A 12187-nucleotide genomic window follows, 5' to 3' on the forward strand; every position below is an offset into this window, starting at 1 on the left:
GACAACCTGTAGTACAACTTCCAATCTCCCATTGAACACATGAAACGTTAGAAACCCCATTAAAGAAATAAATACTGAAAAGAGGCATTTCAACCTTTTGAATTTATTTCTAAGCGTCCCGTCCTTTTTCTGTTTCGGGGTTAGTTTTAAAGTTATCTTAGCAGTCCTTTAAAATGGCTGAATAGACATCGCAGTTTTAACCAAAATGTCACATTTTCCCCTTAAGAGTCTCAGAAGCAATTGCTTGAAAAAATGGAGTAAAAATATCAGCAGGAGGGAATAAACGCAAATCCTGCATCCGTGTGTGCAGAAAAGAAAAAAAAACTCCTCAGTTTTGGTGCCTCAAGGTGCAACACAATGGTTTTCCACGGCTGTTAAATTAATGAAAAAATCCCCCTCCTGTTTGAATAGAGGCACGTCGAGCGTCTGTGGTCCTTTCCTCCACTGATGAAACCAAAATATATAAATAAAGCTGGAAAGCGCTCTAGTTCCCGTCGGTGCGTCTCTGGTTCTGTTCCCACATCGTGTGTTCCTCCCGGATGTCTCTGCTCCGTCCAAATGCGCACCCCCCTCTCATCAGAAGCTGCGGAGCCAGCAGGCTTCATACTCTCCGGACAGACGCTCCTGCCTCCTCTCCACCCATCCTTTACGGGCTCTGACTGACTGACACACTGTGCGGATGCGCGTCTCTCTGCACCTCCTGCAACAATAAATGCTGCGACTGCGATACGAAGGCGGAGAGAGGACTGGAGAAAGTCTTCGCTTGGTACTGAATTTGAATAACACCACGGGGTGATAAATGTCCATTGTACTGCTTAAGTAATGAATCTCCCCTGTCCTCTGTGTCACACACACACGCACGCACGCACGCACGCACACACGCCGGCAGCTGCGATGAGGGACCAGCAACCCCTCTTAAAGACACAACAGCCCCATTTTCCTTCCCCAAAAGAGATTACAATCCGGACACTGTTTACTCTCTGGCGCGCTGCATGACGTGTTGAATGTTTCTCTTTTGGTCCCCCTCTCTCTTGTGTGAGCAAACTAGTGCAACGCCGTAACCAGGCACTTGGGGATAAAGCGGTGCCTTCAGCGCCATGCGCAGCCATTCTGCTCCTCAAAGGGCAGTTTGCTGCAGGCCTCTATGGAAAGTGACAAAAAACGAGCGGATTATAACATGCTCATGTGACAAACCACTGATGGGGCCACATTAGGTGTCCTTATACACTGATAAAACAAATCCCACAAAGAAGGGGAATTAGATCCTAAGAGTTGTTTTGTTGTTTTAAGAAAATGAATACAGGTATACTCCAAGACTTAGTTTTTGGCTGCTTCTTTTTAGATTGTATATAAACGAGTTGGCATATTTGTCTCTTGGTTCAGTTTTCCAAGTAATTACTGATAACATGGTTTTACATGTATCTTAATTGCGTCTGCTTCAACACAAGTGTCTTGGTTTTTGCCAGCTGACCAGCAGGGTCAACCTCATTGAGGTAAATAAATGCCTTAAGTTAAATGTTTAAAAAAAAATCTTTCATTATTTAAATCTAAAGATAAATGAGTAACTAATTTTATATTTATCTTTATTTTAAGTAGAATGTAGTTTTAACAGATAACATATTCATAAATAAATAATCTAAATTCCAACAATTTTTTCAGAATGTACTTCAGAGGTATGTGCCATATCCCGATATCAAGGTATAGAGAGGTTTTTACACAAAATTCCCACAGTTGGAGTGTAAAGTAATGCTATGCTGCCCCTGCCCTGCCTGTTGCTGCACCCTGCTGGTAAGCTGGCTGAAAATAGGATGCCACCAGAGTTTTCCATAATGTACAACAAAGACAACTTCAGCTGTTTAGAACTATTTTCACCCTTAAATAACAACACAGTCAAGATAAAATACTTTAATGTCTATTAAATGTACATAAAATAGATTTATTTCCCTTTAGAACCTCGCAAAAAAAAATAACCATATAATTAAATTTGAAAATGCACAAAGCATATAGTTAAAACAACATACGTGACACCCAAAGGAACCCAAATGATTGTAATTTGTAAAATGTAAGTTTTAAAACCACAGTTGACCAGCTACAAGTGGTCTGTATGAAATTCTAACGAATTAGTAAAACAATCTCACTGCTACTAAAGCACAACATTCATTTACACCCTGATGGCATCCTGGATTGTGCAAAATATGAATGTTTTTAAGAACTCAACCTAGATGTGTTATGCTCAAAAGAAGCTTGGCTGAATGACAAACTTCAGGATCTTTTTTTAAGTGCATCATCTGGATCTGAATCCAAGTAGAGGAGCTTCTGGACATCCAAAGGTCAGTGCCAGGAGTGAGCAGTATCGCTTAAATGACCTGCAAAAGACAATCCCGTTCTGTCCCAGGACAAAAATGACACAACCATGGAGCAGAAACACATGCTGGTTTTAGGGAAATAAATAGACTGTTTGACCAAAGTAAGGCACTCTTTTATCTCTGATGCTTCTGGTGCCTGAAGATGGTGGATCAAACTTAGTTCCACTTTTCATTTTCGTTCCTGCCTTCCGCTTTTAGATTCTTCTTTAAACCTCTGAGAGACAAAGTAGAATTAGCATCGTGTTGTTTTGTTCTTTCAATATAAATTATGCTTTTAAATGCCATGTTTAATATTTTTTTTTACCGCCAAAGTTAAATAAGAATTATAAGAAAAGGGAAATTAGTTTATATTTTTAAAAGCAACAAACTAAGATAATTACGGGAAGCAAACTCTGGAAAAAACTGAGCGTCTCACCACAATTTTAACGGAGAATAAAATGAGCTTCCATAAATGTTATTTTAAACGATATACCATATATCTAAGTGATGAGGAGATTTAACTGCGTCCACCTCACTTGAAGTAGAAATTTGAACCAGACCCATCCGCATGCCGTGCACATCAGCACTTTTTGAGTGCTGCGTCTGCGCTGCAGGTTTTTGATGCTTGCAAACGGCACCTTCCACCCTGCATCTCTCCTCTCTCTCTCCTTCTCTCCCCTCTGTCTAATAAATCATCCTGACTGATCCCACCCCGCAGGCCCAGGGGGTCCTCCTCTTGAAAAAGCTCAATCCGTTTTTCCCCCTCTCTCTTTTCATCCCCTCTTGAAGAAGTCGAGTTAACCTCTGAAGCTCCACACAGCCAGGGCTCCTCTCAACTCCAGCCTGCCTCTCATTCATTCAACCAGCCACTCATTCATTGCTCTTTTTTCACCCTTTTTAGAGTCTTCAAAAGCAAACTCCTCCATCTCCAATCCCCCCAGTTCTGCTTTTTTCTTGACTTCTTCAGAGGCGGGAAGGAGTCAAGAGGGTGAGCTTTCACTCTCACCTCTGGGCGCACAAACGCTCAGGTTTTCTGCAGACGTTAGGAGGGATTAGACACTCCATGTTTTGGTACACTCTGACCTGCACCATAGCTGATGTTTATTTACTAGTAGCCTATATCTGAATGTAAAATTGTGCTTTCTTTACACACTAGATGACTTCAGAAGTCATTTAGTCTCACTGGATTTTATTTTTGGTTCTCAGAGTAACAGGGGGCTGAACACAAATGCAGGCCACACATTTGAGATTTTTACTTATAAGATGTCAAACAGCTGTATTAATACTAACATTAAAACGCACACAGGCAGACTCATTAGATGTTTTTATGAAGGCAACGGTTTGGACTGGATTTTATTTAATGGTTTCGTGGTCAACCAGTGTGAGTAAAAAAAAGTTAAACAGCTGTATTTATTGTGACATAAAAATTACACATATGGTGGACTTCATTTAGTTATTAGGTTGCACTGGATATTATGTATGGGTGTCAGAGTAAAGAGAGCTCAAAGAAAGATCCTTACCACACTTAAAAAAATTTTGAACAGCATTTTTTTAAAGTGAGATAAACTTTTTCATCCATTTCACACTTATTGCTCCACTTTGTGTTCCTTTATCAATTAAAACCCTCCAAAAATACATTAAACTCTGTGGTTTTATCATGCCTAAATATGAAAAGTTTCAGGGGTAGCAATATTTTTGGGAGACACTGTATCTTCTACTTGGTGCATATGGCAGCTGTTACTTTGCAAACATCTTTTCTCACAAACCATTCACATAATAAATGGTAGGAAATGAAAACTGAAGCTGTCAAGTAAAGTCTTCAAATTAAAAATTAGATCTTAATTGGTATAAAGATGACAATGTTTAAAATCATGAGCTCAATCTAGATTTTAAAAAAATCCCAAATCAGCTGTATATCTCACCATATACAACAATTTAATAGATAGATAGATAGATAGATAGATAGATAGATAGATAGATAGATAGATAGATAGATAGATAGATAGATAGATAGATAGATAGATAGATAGATAGATAGATAGATAGATAGATAGATAGATAGATAGATAGATAGATAGATAGATAGATAGATAGATAGATAGATAGATAGATAGATAGATAGATAGATAGATAGATAGATAGATAGATAGATAGATAGATAGATAGATAGATAGATAGATAGATAGATAGATAGATAGATAGATAGATAGATAGATAGATAGATAGATAGATAGATAGATAGATAGATAGATAGATAGATAGATAGATAGATAGATAGATAGATAGATAGATAAACAGTATGAGGCTACTGCACTGCGTTGCTGCTGTGCTTCCCTTCCTATTCACAAATCAATGTTTAACCTGCTGGCTAAAAGGCCTGGCAGGGGGAGAGCGAGACACAGAGAGTAAGGTGGGCTGCGAAACAGTCCTGTTGAGAGAAGGAGGGAGAGAAAAGACGGAGCAAACAGGGGAATCCTTAAAATAAACCTCCTTCGGTGAAAGCATCTCCTCCCTGCTGCTACAGAGGATGAAGGGGAGAGCCGGGCAACAGCATGCCAGGCGGTGTCAATGAAATTTATAGTGGGGTGACTGTTTAGGCGAGCCAGCACACAGAGGGAAATGGACAAAGAAGTAAATTGGGAGGAGAGCCCCTGAAAAGGGTCAATGGACAGACACAAACTCATGATCTATAAATCTACCTGCTGTGGTGTTGTTAAAGGATCATTATGAAGGAGAAACTAATTTCATTTAGCAACATAGACAGATTACTGAGCAAGGTTTGCTGAGGGTCATGGGGATTCACCAGATTTATTTTTTATAAAACATAATAACATCAACAGATATATAAATGGTTAACACAGAAATGGAAGGTGACCACCAGGATAGACAAATGACCAAAATATATTTTTAAATATGCAAAGCTCCACGAAATATCAACATCTGACACCAGATAACCAAAATATGACAATAAACAACCCTATATGAAAAGCAAAATGACCACAAATTTCGATTCACCTTGACTGAAATCCCAGTTTCATGTAAACAGTGCCAGATCATGGTGCTGCTGCCACCATGTTTTACTGTGGGCATTAGTGTCTTATGTGATGCTCAGTGTATTATTTTTATGCCAAATACACATTTTGACATTTTGGAATTATGACCAAAAGAAAACCATCACCTAACAAATTTCAATATCAGACAAATATATCTACAGTAAACGAAAAATTCAGTTTTCAAATGATGATTAAAAATTATTAAAGGAAAGAAGCTGTTCCAACCTACCTGGTCTTGTGTAAAAAAAATAGTTGCCCCTTGACCTAAAAACTCATTGCACCACCCTTGGTGGGAACAGCTATCATCAAGTCTTTATGATAACTGGTAATTAGTCATTTACAGCACTGTAGAGGAAGTTTAGCCCCCTCTTCTTTGCAGAATTATTTTCATATTTTAATATTGGAGGGTCTTTGAACATAAATGACCCGATTAATGGGTCGGTTCTATTTAAATGATTTCTTGATTCAACAGGCCAGGCAGTATCCAGGAATGAATGTGACTAACATTGAACCAGAAATGTGATTAATTTGTTTAATAGTCTGAAACATTTAGGTATGACAGATAAGCAAAAATCAGAAGAAATCTGTAAGGGGGCAAATACGTTTTAATTGGACTGTATTTGGGTGGCAGCCATATTGAACATCAAACTCGGGGTTGACTGGGGACATCTGGCTTTCCAAATGATAATTCTGACTTCAGGGGGTCTTTCATTGGATTTTCTAACTTCCAAGTACACATCAAATGCGTCACGTGACACAAAAGAATAAAATTGAAAGAACAAAAATTACCATTACAGAGGACAGAGAGCGGTGTCAAAGGCTTCTTATCAACTGAGCAAGGTTTCTTAATTGTTAAAGCCCTTATTTGAATCCAGCTAATCCAACAAGATCACCTGTTATACTGTTTTACAATCTGGTTTTGATGTCCAACTGAGATATCCGCAGGTCCGCGCGAAGAAAGAGATAACCAGCCAGTCTGAGGGTAACCTTTAAGGTTGAACAACAGCTCTGTGTCGAGGTACAGTATTTTCTTGAGTCAGCTTTTCATACATTGACAAAAAAACAACATTTACAGATCATTAAAATTTTTTGTGTATTTGAAAGTTTTCAGGGAGTATCTTGTCTGTTTCTGCAGCTACTGGATAAAATAACTTAAATAATGAGAGTTGTTTTATTGAGAGTACCATTGCTAATACATTAGCAACTTACAACAAAATACATGAGAACTGGTCATATGACATAGAAGCAATGTAAAACATGCGTTTTAAAGACCTGAAATATTTGTATTGTTCTTTAAGTGGTGGACAGAGTTTACTCTCTTGGGAAACATTACATTATAATGGTATTAAAATATTGTCAGTTTTATTTATTTAAATAAAAAAAGATTTATCGGTCTCAAAATCTATTTAAAGGGTATCGTTTTTAACATGATCAGTAAGTCCTAACTTTTTGACAGAAAGGAAAGAGATAAATATATTTTAAATGTTTGTTCTCAGAATCACAATATTGAAACTAGTTATCTTACTAGCAATCACACGATACGTTTTATGATTAAATAGCTAAAAAAAGTAAAACAAATATAAAATATAACTAAAATGAGAACTCCTATTGGAACTGAGAATGAATTTTGAGAGTATTATTAGCTGAAATAACTGAAAGTCTAATTTTATTTAAATATCCCTGTCTTTCTAAAATATAAACACAAGGTTTCGGTTAATAAATTGGAGTTCTAAATATTTGTCTTCAATCTGAGGAAAAGTTAAGAAGGGAGAAAAAATAGCGACCTCCAAGCAAGCCACCTTTGGTCCATCATCTCTGGCCATCTTGAGGTGCCAAGACAAGAAGTGGTTTACCTTGGTAAACCCATCTCTGACAGTGTCAGTGGGTAATATAGTATACAGTGTGAGAGGATAACATTGGATCACACTGATGGAAGTCTGAATTATGCAAAAAAATCAAAAATCCTGTTCTAAGATCCACAATAAAACTGAAGTTCTCATATAAATGGACAACTCTGCACTGCACTTTCTCTCTGCTCAGGTGAACACACTCCTTTCACCCCTTTACTGCCTTGCTTCCGCCATTCTAAGCACACACTTACACGTCTAACACACACATGCACACAGACACACATACACACCCACACACACACACTGATACGCTTGCTGCTGCACCCCACCCCCGAGCACACCGCCGCCCAAACATCCTCTGAATTCTTTGACAGTGGCTGCGCTGTTTCTTGGCAACGAGGAGATGATCAGTGTCATACTGAGTGGGGTGGGTGTGGGGATGGGGGGGCAATAGCGAAGGAGAGAGGAGAAGTCCACATTTATCTCACCATTACCCCACACATTTAATGTTCAGGTTAATCTTCAAGATAAATTCAGCTTTTTTTTCAAATCATCAAAACACGCAAAAATATATTACTCTCTTGAACGTCAGGGCATTCCTTCTGCTCCTAAGTTTCATTGTGCTGACAAGTTTTTATTATGCATACACCAGACTTAATGTACAGTATGTTAATCATTCTTTACTGGAGCAATTCTTTTAAAGTGTTCGAGTCAAACAATAATGTTGGCCACCTGGGAATAAAGAAGAAGGGGGAAAAGAAACACCCAGCCCACTGACATGGCAAGTCAATTTATCTATACTGCTGCCAGCAGCACAGAACTTCCTCTTCAAACTGTCAATTAAAAACACAAACATGACAGCTGTGAAGGAATACAGGTCTGATTTAAACATGACTTGTAATGGTCTTTTTATTGCAAGCACACTTGTTACTAGCATTTTGAGCAAAACGTGTAGACCTGTTGAAGTAGTTAGACATAAAATGATCGCACACACCCCTGTTAAAATTCTAGATTTGTGAGGTAGAAATTAGACCATGATAATTTTTTTCAAAACTTTATCCACCTTTAATGTGTCATACATACAATTTTTGTGAAAACAACAAATGAAAAAGCTACAATCATCTGGTTGCATAGCAGAGCATTCCTTTAACTTACTTTGTTGAAGGACCTTCTTTTAAGAGTTTAACACCAATATTTGCACAGTGGCACGGTTGGTAGCACTGTTGCCTTGCAGCAAGAAGGTCCTGGGTTTGACTCCCAGCCCGGGGTCTTTCTGCATGGAGTTTGCATGTTCTCCCTGTGCATGCATGGGTTCTCTCTTTCTTTCTTTCTCTCTCTCTCTCTCTCTCTCTCTCTCTCTCTATATATATATATATATATCACCTGGCTTAGACCCCCTTGAATTGGTCCTATCTAAGAAAGAAGCTGTTCTTAGTCCTTAGGTGTTTTAGGTTTCATTGTGTCCCTGTTGTTTTTGTCCTCCTAGTGTCAGTTCAATCCTTTGAGTTTAGTTTCATTGTATATTCTTGAGTTCTCTGTACATTTGGTATTGTTGCTTTTTGATTTCTGTTAGATTTTTCCCCTGTGTTTCTTTGTACCTCGGTTCAGCTCCTCTGTGTTAATTAGTCTCCCTCCTTTAGTCTTCTTCCTTACCTTCTGCCTCAGCTGCTCCACATTATCTTGGGATTTACACACCAGCATCCCATGTCATTCTCCACACCTCTCTCTGCATTTAAAATCACTGTTGGTCATTGTTTGTCGCTGTATCCTCCTGTTTCACTCGTGGTCAAGCTACGCGTTGTTTCCCGTTCCTCTCTCCATTTCTCCATTGGTCTGTTTCTCCGTTGCTCTGTTTTCATGCCTGTTTCTCTGCCTGTGTTCCTCACAATGTTTTCCTCGTGCCTTCATGAAAGGTTTCTGTGGTTTTTATTAAATCCCCACAATGTTCTTTCCACATTCATGTCTGCAAATTGGTCTCTCACCTAGACCACACAACATGACAGAAGCGGATGGTCCAAAATACATTTGAAGCTACCCACATGGACAAGCCAAAGGCCTTCAATGATAAGTGGGGCTTTCAAACTTAACTGTCCAACACGATGGTTGCATCATGCTGTGGGGCTTTGTTGGTGCCAGTTATATTGGTGCAAGGACATTCAAGCCAATGTTAAACACTTTTAAACTTCTGACTGAAACTGTGTTCCTTAAAAAATATTTTTTAGCACTAAAATAACCTCCATAAACATGCAAGTTAGCCCTGTCATCTTTCCTTTAGCACCCAAATGTGATTATTGTCTGCACTGATTGAAAAAAAACATCTACTGACCCCTTCTTTCTGTGAACATCAGGCAAAATTTCAAAACACTAATGGTGATATGATGTAATAAGACTTGTCTGTTCAAAATTCTGCATTTCTACAACTTTCCTAAATGTTCTCTACTGATCTCTAATGTTGAATCTCTATTATTATGTGTTGCGTTGGGTACGTTTTTAGAAAAGAATTACAATCACATTGAAACGATGCGTGAAGAAAAATACTTGCAAGGAAACAACTCAGTTGGAAACATCCTTAAATAGTGAAAACAGAAAATTTGACCCTCTTCAGATACATGCACGACAACAGGGAAGGAGGGGAGCAGCAGGCTATGTAGCTGCAGAGTAAGAGGGTGTGAGCTTCTACTCACAACATGATTGGCAGGTATTGACCTGGCCAGCCAAAAGACGTCTGTGTGGGAGAAGTATTGATTATTGCCACGGCAATAAAGGTCCTGGAAGCCGGTGAGAATGTCACAACTCGTGTTTGGACATGAGACACAGGCCCAACACAGCAACACAAAGACAGATTTCCAAACCTACGCATCCTTTAATGCAAACAAACGGGTTCTGGATGAACAGAATTAAGATTGGTGGCGTATTAACTGACAACAATCACATCAGTTTTACTTGAATCAAAGATGTCTAAAAAGTTCAAACCCTACAGTACCGTGGAAACTTAACGGTGGCCTTTCTGTTATGCATGATAGAGTGTGATGGGGTTAGGAGAGCGCAATATGTCAGGATCCGAGGTGAAGGGGGAGTTTGTTGGCAGTTGGAGCCACCTGCTCCAGCATGGCTTTTTCATTGAGATGTTATGTACATAGCAGTAGCTTCATGCTAGTGCACTGTGGTTGTATGTGTAAACCAAGGAGAGAGTAACATGGTGTTCATCCAGTGTGAAAGAAGCCTAAAAAAAAAATTTATTCTGAATACAATCTATAGGCACCTTAATACTGGCAGCCTGAAACGTTTTTATTATTCAGTCTATAAAAAATGCTAGAGATAACAGTTTTATACATCCATCCTTTGTCTTCTGCTTAGAACCAGTAGGGAAACCCTGGCATGCATCTGCCCTGTGAGACTCTGATACCCCTTCTCCACCAGCGTGGTTTGTAGCCTGTTCCAGTTGCCGAACGTGATTTCAAACCACACAATTTCGAACCAGTTGGTGGAAACCTTTTTTGTTTCCACCAACAAAAAAGGTTCTAAAGTGCAAACTCTGGTTCAACTCGAGCAACGCAGAATACTTGGTTCTTCTGAGAGAACTGTAACGTCACCATGGGCGGGTCGAAGCCGCAGATATTAGAAGCAACATTCCGTATAAACATTTTTTATGTTTGCAAAAACACACTATAGACGCATTCTATAACTACTCATTTCTGTTACACTCGCGGTTGTTGAACAAATGAAAGCTTCATGTTTGATTTTTCTCAAATCTTTGGAAGTTAATTTGCATTTTTCTTGTGACAATACTGACCATTTACAAGAAAATGTTTGATGGCTCTGCGATCATGCACCATTATCTTAAACTTTGCCTGTGTTGCATCACTCTGAAAGACTTTTTATAGTTTTTCAAATTCAAATATATACAGATCGAAGTTTGAAAATTAATTAAAATGATCATATTGTCAAAGTACTCACTTGTATCATAACTGTACACACAGTGTAATCCCTCTAACAAGTAACATGTCTTCCCAGAGATCTTCTCCCAATAGAATGTACCTGGAAAACCCCTAAAGGGAGACAGTCAGGTGGCATCCTCATTTAATGCCTGAACCACCTCAAATGGCTCATTTCAGTGTTATGAAACTTTGACTTTGCTTTTTCACTCAGCTTTTTCTCTACCATGGCCAACTGCAGCAGTAGCACATGGCTTTCTGCAAACAAGGCCCCAATCTGTCAGTCTATCTCCTGCTTCATCCAACCATCGCATGGAAGTAAAGGAAATGTAAGGTTTTTTTTTTTTAAAAAGATGCAGGACTATTAAAGGTTAATTATACAATATGTTTCTTAAGTTGTTTCAAAAACAGATGTAAGTGAAACCACTTGTCTCATCTACATACCAGTGGAGTTTGTGCCCTTTCCCCCTCACAGATTCTCTTCTGCAATCTGTTCAAGACAATGCCGATTTTCTTTTTGTCCTTCCCTGCCTATGCTTGCTCCTCTGACCCTCGTTCACACACCCCCTCATGCAAATGTTGTCTCCACCCTTGACCTCGCAGTGAAAAGTTAGCGCACCAGAGGTTGAACTCTCCCAGATCGGCTGCAGCCATGAACGCTGGGAAAATCACCCTGGGCGCGTACACACTTGGGCTCCGTGTCAGTGCCTGCATGGTTGTGTTTGAGCATGGCAACACTTGGAGTGTCATGAATAGGGGGGATTTGACCCTCCACCCTTGTGACCTGTCCAAACAAATGAGCACCTTTAACCCAAGTCCTCCATTGTCACCACGGACTGCCTTCGTTTATTCACAAAACACTGAAAAAACCCCTCAAAATTCATTATGGATCACTTTGCTTGTTATTGTCCAACAACACTTTTTTCTCCTCAGGTCTTTCATCCTAATTATTCACTTTTGTACTGATTGAGGACCAGCACTAAAACATTTTACTTTACCACAAC

The sequence above is a fragment of the Girardinichthys multiradiatus genome, chromosome 8 (assembly GCF_021462225.1).
Source record: "Girardinichthys multiradiatus isolate DD_20200921_A chromosome 8, DD_fGirMul_XY1, whole genome shotgun sequence".
Lineage (NCBI taxonomy): Eukaryota > Metazoa > Chordata > Actinopteri > Cyprinodontiformes > Goodeidae > Girardinichthys > Girardinichthys multiradiatus.